General features: G+C 48.3%; 1 protein-coding gene across 9 annotated transcripts in view; it reads right to left on the bottom strand.

Annotated features, from left to right (window-relative positions):
- Positions 1-5,732, bottom strand: part of TAOK3 (TAO kinase 3) — a 75,775-nt gene extending 70,043 nt beyond the window's left edge. For 2 of the 9 annotated variants that reach the window (XM_056504159.1, XM_056504152.1), the window contains exons 1-2: positions 5,548-5,695; positions 4,856-4,918 (exon numbers count right to left, since the gene is read on the bottom strand). The gene's annotated coding sequence lies outside the window, so the exon portion shown is untranslated. Of the gene's footprint in view, positions 1-4,855; positions 4,919-5,547 lie in introns of all 9 variants that reach the window. The other 7 variants (XM_056504155.1, XM_056504154.1, XM_056504161.1 and 4 more) reach the window with 7 other exon arrangements.
- Between the last annotated feature and the right edge of the window lie 2,588 nt (positions 5,733-8,320).

Raw genomic sequence — 8,320 nt, forward strand, 5'->3', positions numbered from 1 at the left:
TTCCAAATCTATGACTAAGGATGAGGCAAGCAAAGGGAGGATCTAAGATCCTGAAGGCGATGGTTAACAAGAGGTCATTAGTTAATTCCCTCAAGGGTAGATATGACTTCCTTTTATTAAATAACAGCAGTTTTTAATGATGTCAAATATCTGTTGTCATTCTAAAGGACACAGCATACTCAAACTTCACCTGAACCGTCAGAATAAGCAGAGACACACAAGAAACCCTGAACTGAGAGGCAGATTGCCACTAACCAAGTAAGGAGGAAAAAAGGGCTCATCTGATTTTTATCCCAAAAATTTACAATATATATTCTTTCTTAATTGTGTATTTTTGGCCTAACAAAAGAAAATTTACCATGCAGTCTGTTTTAATCAGTACTTTAAGATGTACAAACAAATCGAGTCATTAGCAAAAATGACCAACACAAGCACCACTCTAAGGTTTAAATGAAGTTTCTTGCTTAAATCATTTCTGAAAAAGCTTAATCAATGATGATTTATGATCAGCCATTAATTACCTGTATGACCACAGCACCTGGAGCTTCAGTTACCCTGCAGCAAGACCCTACAGGGCCAGAGCAGAAGCAATGCCTGCTCTGGAGAGATTATAATCATCCAGAGATTAATTGTGAAGAAACACAGGAGAGCACAAGGAAATAGGTGACTGGAATTTATGTTCTTTGCAGCTGCACTTTAGTCCACTTTCCCTTGTGCACTGCAAGGACCAAGGTGTGTGTTTTCTCTCCCTGCCTTGGTTAAAAAAAACTAAACCTCCAGAAGTCACACAAAGACACAAAAAACCCCAAACAAAACACAGAAAGAAGGTGTTTTGCATAATAAGACTGAAAAAAAAAAACTATTTACACATTTCAACGCCTCTGCTTCCCATCTGAGAAAAGATTTTTTTTTTTTCCCTAGGTTTTTTAAGCTGTCATCCCACAGAGCAAGACTGTTCCATAGTAAATGGGCAGACACACAACTTTTGGAAGCATTCTGTTGCCATTTAAAGGAATCCTTTGAAATTACCACACAACAGAGTAGTGCACCCAATACAAACCAACAGCCAGAGCTGTTTACAAGCTTTCTGCTCAGTGTTAGACTGAAAACCCCAACCCTTTCTGCTGTGTAATAAATCAGTGCTCCACGTTTAACAATTTTCAGTGGTACCATATGCTACGTAGTCCCATATGTTCCATTACAAGGGAGAAAAACATCATCTCAACATGAATCATCACTGACTGTGTTCCTGTAAATCTGGCTTAAACACTCACAACGTTCAAGGGCAACCCTAAATAAATCTGCTCAGTGTTATGCCAGATTCTGTGCAACAGAATCACAGCTCATATATAAAAATTAGGAGAAAATGATGTTTAATGTAGGAAGTGAGCACAGTCTGCATCTCTAAAAACACTCATCACAACATTTAGCACACATTCATCAGCTCCAATCTAATAATGACGTCCTGCTCACAAAATGTTGATGGTATCTGGTAGTCTCAACACCTTTCATCCTAAACTGCTTGGTATGTGTGGAAATAAATACACTGAGTCCAAGATTCATTCCTCCAGTGCCAGGCTCTGCACCACAGTGACTCTGGGGAGTAGTTTGTAGAAATGTAAACCCAAACCAAATCCACATGTGTGTTTTAGACTCCTGGGAATGCAGCTGGAAGTGTATGGTCAATCCAGGATTTTGGATCAACATCTCCACTCTCACAGTGACAATTTCTTAGGGAACTACAAACAGCTTTTTCTCTCTTCCCAAGGATGTCACCTGCAGCACAAAACCTGCTGATCCCAGATCAAACTCATGGAACACCATCATCTGCCCTTCTTCTGAGGAATTTCTTGGGCTCTCAGGTAACCCAGCATCATAATTAACAATGACAGCAGGAAGAGGTGCAGATGGAGGCCAAACTGGGAGAATGCCCCTATTTGAAAGCCCTGAGTAGCCAAGAAGGGACCATGAGTGACCACACACTCCCACAGAATGACTGCTTTCATTAAATTCTAAACCAACCAGAGTCCAGTTTGACCTAATATTCAGGGTGGGGGAAAAAAGTAATTACATCAACATCAAGCTATTACCTGTCCAAGGGCATAAGTGCCTAGTTCATTAGCAACTCAGACAAACTTGTTTTGTAAGCTCCCTATATTAAATTTGAAATTTCCCTGCCCTTACAAATTAAACTAATGATTTGTGACACAAATGTGAGTATATAAACAAGAAATCTTCCAACCTGCTCGAATCCAATATGTTGCCATCCTGAATAAGGACAAAGTTATTAGCCAACATAATTTCAGTATTTAATTCATTTAAATAAATATAAAAATAATTTTAAAATTAATACCAGCAGTACTCCAGTTTTCTCAAATCATAGAGCAAAACCTACGAATCTTTAAAAATATTTTTTTTTCATATTTCCCACAGGATGCCAGAAGTTAATTCCCATGGTTTAGTTTTACAGAATGAAGGCAACACTTCATGTTAGGAACACTGCTCTTTAATGCTGCAAATGGGGCTTTATAAAAATTAAGAAGTGCCACAGTGCCATTAATAACTCAGATATCCAATATTTTTCAGTAGCTCAGGAGATGGATGAGAACACCCAATTAATTTACTTTAATTTCTATTTCAACTTTCCTCCTCGTTAGGGAGGAGCTGAGGCTCTCACAAATGAGAGTTCCTGGCACACAATGCCTGTGATGACTTTTAAATGATGCCCACTCCAAGATCACAAAGCCACAACCTGTGCTGCCCACGTAAAAATCACAGGAGAGATTTCCTTCTTTTTACCCAGAGGGAACCCTAAATTTACCAAATCAATACTTTCTAAAACACACTTCACTCAGAAAATGAAAACAAAGCTGCCAGAATGACTTCAGGGAGTGATAAAAAGACTGTCAGGGAAACTCACTGAGCTGCCCCTGGAAGAACTGATGACCAAGCAGGCACCAGGCAATTGCATCATGTTTATTACACAGCCAAGGGCGATCAGATCCTTCTGCTTTAATCAATGGCCTTCAAATGAGGAAGTAGTTTGAAAGTAATAAGCATAAAACAAAATACTCTTTTGGGTTCACTTTTGAAATTTTTCCCTGATGTGTGAAAGCATGTCTATTAATAAAGCTGAGCACGTGCTGAAATAGAATTTTATAGAAGTCTACTTTGTGAATACCTTTGATGTCAAAACTGCACTTTTATTCAAACTCAGTTTGCTGTAAATGCTGTGACTGAACTGTAGAGGGGTTTTGTTAGAAGACTCTGAACTCTGTCTTAAAACAAAAGATGCATTTCTTACTTAGAAACATTAATCTTAGACACCTTTTTTGTGTAAAAGCAACAAATAAATAAAATTTAAAGTGCTCTACAAACACCTCCTTCCCTGGCATTTCTCATAAACCTGGATGTTGCAGCACCTCACGAGGCTGCAGAAAAACCTGGAACAAAAACCTGTAAGAGGAGAAAACAACAAGTCTGTGTTCCTAGTCCAAACTCATTGATCACTGCCCTGTCCCTGCTCCTGCTCTGCTTCCCAGCAGTTCAGCAAACTCCAGCCCTGCTTCTCATAAACAGGGTTTTTCCTTTACTCACAAGGAACAGAGCTCATTTCTGCTGAAAGTTTTCCCCATCCATCAACACATTATGGAAAAGAAATCTGACAGTAAAATGCTGTTGATCCAAGAGCCACCTTTAAAATACACACAAGTAGAAATATCTCATCTTTAAAAGCTTTGCTAAGATCCTTTTTAACTGATAATGATGCAACACTGTAAAAGGGAAGTACTTAGAGAGAATCACTGTAAGTAATACACACAAAACAAGAATTAGTTTGCAATCTGAAAGGCCTTGTACAGAGAAGGGTAGATGGAAACAACCCAGCTCAAGGTTTCCTCAAATCAGATGCCAGAGGAAGTTATATGATGAGTTGGACAGCAAATAAGAAATCTGGATTTGATAAATGAGACATTTACGTAGATAGGAACAGTTTGCAGCCTCACTGTGGGTGCATGAAAGAATCATCAGATATTTGTATGAAGCTCAGTGTTAAAAGAGAGATTACAGACAGGTGTTTACATTTAAAACATGTCCTATATTGTTATATTAGCCCCTGAGAACACAAAAATAGCTACCTACCAGAAATAGCACAATTTTAACCTCTTAGAGAGGAGAAGCATGGTGTATTATCTCTCTCCACGAACAATCCACTATCAACACAGAAACCCCAACATGTGTCCTCTCATAAATCTGGTACAGGATGCACCAATGACCACTGGTAAAACAAGCTGCATCACTCCCAGCACTGCAGCATTCTAAACAATTGCTAAAATATGCCAGCAGACCTTGGGGAACAGACTGGAGCCCACTTAAACAACATAAGCACCATAAACCACAGCCAGCACTGCTGTGCCCAGCAACTTTAAATCACCCTGTGATCCACATGGATCCAGAACCCTGCCTCCAGCTCCTTACATGGATCACTACGCACAAAGATGGGCAGAGGGATTCCAAACCCTTCCAGCACTACCAGGGCCGGAATCAGCACCGCCTGCTTTGCTGCTTTTAAACAAACACAGATCTGCTGCTGGACTGTGTGTGAGCCCAGCACTCCACACACCTCCAGTGTGTCCCACCCTGGGGAGAAGAGCAAACCCAGCACCGAGCTGCCCAGTCCTGCCCAGGCTCAGGAAGTGACCACGATGCTACCAGGGCTACTCAGTGGCTACTGAAGTTTAGAGCTGCCATAGCTGTAGGATTAGGGAATTCATTCCACTCGTGTTCCTGGGGAACAAGGTGAGGAAACACGAGGAGATGTATTCATAAAACAACATTCTGAAGGCTTAGTACTTGCCTCGTGTTCTCCTTCCTTCTCCTTCCCACGCAAGTACGAGTGCTGCTCGATGGCATCCAGCACCTACAGCGAATCATTTCTCCGTGTCATTAAAAGGACAGAGACATCTGCTCGCACAGACCTACGTCATTGCTTCCAACTCCGCTCAAAGCTGACAGAAGCGCAGCTCCCTCTTCCCCTGAATTCCGCAGGTCACATTCCAGCTCCCGGATCGCGGGCTAATCCCGACGGAGCAGCGCCGTGCCCGGCTCCAGGTGCGGGCATCGGCCGCTCTCCCTCCTCTTCCTCCTCTCCTCTCCTCTCGCTCCCACCGGGGCGTTCCCGTCCGCTCGGGGCTGCTCTGCTGGAGCCCGCACTTCCACAGTGCTGCCGGCGACAGCTCCCGGCACTCGGAGAGAGGCACGGAGCGAGGGAGCGAAGGGAGCCGGGCAGGAAGGAGCGGCTGTTTGCCCAGCACGAGGTGCGGGGCAGCTGCCCCGGCCGGGCTCTCCCAGACCCCACACCCCACACTCGCTGTCCCCGCCATAAGACACCCCGGGACAGCCCGCACCGAGCGCCCCGCGCTGCCGCAGCACCCACAAAGTGCCTTTGGCAGCCCCGAACGCGCTGCCAGCCCCGGCGCTGCCCCCTGCCCTCCGCGCCCCGCTGGGACCCGCCTGTCAGCGGCGCCGCTCCCTCTGCCCGTGCCTCACCTGGTGCCGGCCGGCGGCAGCGGGCCACGTCCGCGGGGCCCGGGCAGGGAGGGACGACGAAGAGGAGGAGAAGGAGGAGGAGGAGGAGAAGGAGAGGGGGACGGAGCGTGTCCGCCGGGCCGTGCCCGTCACCGCCGCTTCCTGCCCGGCCCCGCTCGGCGCTCGGCTGCTCCGCCTGGCAGCTCGGGCCGGGCCGCTGAGCGGCGCCGCCTCACGGAGCGCACCGCCCGCGCCATCGGCGCTCGGCTGAGCCGCCTGAGGGAGGGGAGCGGCGGGATGGCGGAGTGAGGGCACTGCCCGGGCGGCGTGGGGCTGCCGGGCTGCTGGGGCTGTTTGTGTCGGGCTCAGGGTGCCTCAGGGGTGTTAGAGCCACAGCGGTCTCAGGTGCTATGGGGGTGGTTGGCCCCGCAGCGGGCTCAGGTGTGTGTGAGGGGCTTAGGGACCTTGAGTGGTTTCAGCGGGATGAAGGGCTGACCGCTTTAGTAACCTCAGTGTGTATCGGGGATATGCGGTCTGCCGTGGTCTCGTGTATGGAAAAGGGATGTTGGGGATGTAGGGGGGTGTCAGGGCCCATAATTAGTTCAGAGGTGTGTGTGTTTCCGTCCATTGGCAGGATCTGTGGTGGTCTCAGGTGTGTGCGTGTGGAGGTGTTGGGGCGCACAACCAGCTTTGGGCCCAGTGAAAAGGCAGCTCTGAGTCTTCAGTCCCATGTGCAGGTGTTGGGGAAGCCCTGATAGGGACTGTATGTGTATGGAGAGGTCCCTGGTACCCAAACAGGAGAAGCTGTGATTTGGCTGCAAAGCCCTAAAGGAAAAGGAACTGCAGCAGGGGTTGAGAGTTCTGGGTTAGGAATTTCTCAGGGTAGAGGCAGGATAAAGTGAGTTCGTGCTGTTTCTGCTACACATGGTAGTTCCCCACAGCCTCTGAACCTAAACACTTCATACTTGTAGAGACTTAGTTGGTGGGGGGGGTGGGTAATTACTTCATTTTTCTAAATAAAACTGAAGGAGGAGAGCTTTATCTGCCAGTACCTTGTGCAGCCTCATTCTGCCAACTTTCTCCTGACAGCTGTTCCCCTTCATGTGCTTCTAGAACCGCCCTCAGAGAGCTGTGTGAGAAACCACAGGTACAGAAACCTGAGAGCCCTGAGTCCCAGGTGAGGGCTGTTGGTGTGTCCTGTGCCTCAGAGGCCAAAGTACAATACCAGCTCTTCTCATTTTAGTCGAGTAGTTCCACACAGTGAGCTTCCTCTTCATAAGATGAGCTCCATAACCTTTTTTTCCCCCCCTCTGTTTCTTACAAGTGGAAAGAAGAGCACAGTGAGCACGACTCATCTGTCAGCAGCTCTGTGAAAAGCTGATGCTGAGCAAGCAGGAGGCAGAGATCTCTCCCCAAAATGAGCGTGTGCAAAGTACTGAGTGAGTTGTGACGAGAACAGCTCCGATGGAAGCGGGAGCCAAGAACAACAGCTCGGCAGGGAACTTTACACTTTCCCTGACAGCTCCTTGGGGCGGAGACAGTTAAGTTTCTGCGTTTGTAAGGGAAACATGGCATTCCTTAAAGCTGAGCCTCCTCCCTCGGGTTCCCACTGAATGCCTGAGAGATGACAGCAGAGGGTGTCTCCAGCAGGCTCCTATTAAACAGGAGGAATTAGCACGGGGGGAGCAACAGCAAGATCCCAGTTTTGACCACAGAATGAGCTAAAAAGCTTTGCACAGCAGCAGTTTGCAGGTTTTTTACCCCCTGGCTGCACGCAGCTCCTGCTCAGGGGGTTCCTGTGCCCTCGTGTTGGTGCCTGCACCTGCCCGATGTGTGACAGAGGGCAGATCAGCTCCAAACAGAAAGTGCAGAGGCAGCAGTGAGGTAGGGCAGATGATCCTCGGGAGGGCAGCTGCGGTTCAGACACACTTAGAACTGGTTTGGTATCCCCAGCAGCACAAACCCGGCTGGCAGGGGAGCTGGTGAGCCGAGTACGTGGACAGATGGAACAGATACAGACAGGAAATGGGGGAGAAAGGGGAAATATTAGTGTTTGCAAAGCTCCGAGGGGACTCTGGTTCTTGAGTCCTGCAGTCCCGTTTCTATTTTCAGCTCCGTGACTGGATGGCTTTGGGGAGTGACGTGAGGAGCTGAAGCCAGGTGCGAGTGTGGGGAGAGGACAGAGCCGTGGGCACCAGGCAGCTCATGCGATGTGGCAGCCGCCACCACGCCCTTTCCTGTTCACCCCGGGGCCGCGGGCAGCCGTACCAGCCGCGCTGCCTGAGCGGGGAGAAGGGAAAAGGAAGGGTTTCCAAAGTGCTGACATTCCTTGGGAAAGGAGAAGTGGTGAGCAGCTCTGGTGGTGTCTGTCCCCTGAGACAAAAACGCTCCCAGAAGTTCTGCGAGCTGCCTGGGTTGGGGGGGGAGGGTGCCGACTTTTGGCCGTGCCTCAGCCTCGTCCCCTGTTAGAGGCAATATTGACTTAAGGAAAGAGGCACGGAGCATACTTGGCACGGGTGTTGCGAGTTAAAAATTGTCAGTCTGGGCAAACAGACCTTTGGGGTGGTGGGCAGGACAGCCGAGTGGCTGTGCTGCATTATTACTGCTCCTTTCAGAGCACGGTGTGACCTGGTGCTGCTCTGGGTGCTGAGCACCCGGCTCGGCGGGTTTGGAGAAGCGCTGCAGGTTTTGGAGCTCAGTGCTTCGGATCAAACCCATTTCCTTCCCCTCGGTGAGGTGTTTGTAGTGCACAGTGAGTCAATAAGCCGTGTATGTGAGGAATGCACCTCAGAGC

Source organism: Oenanthe melanoleuca, chromosome 15 (assembly GCF_029582105.1).
Source record: "Oenanthe melanoleuca isolate GR-GAL-2019-014 chromosome 15, OMel1.0, whole genome shotgun sequence".
Lineage (NCBI taxonomy): Eukaryota > Metazoa > Chordata > Aves > Passeriformes > Muscicapidae > Oenanthe > Oenanthe melanoleuca.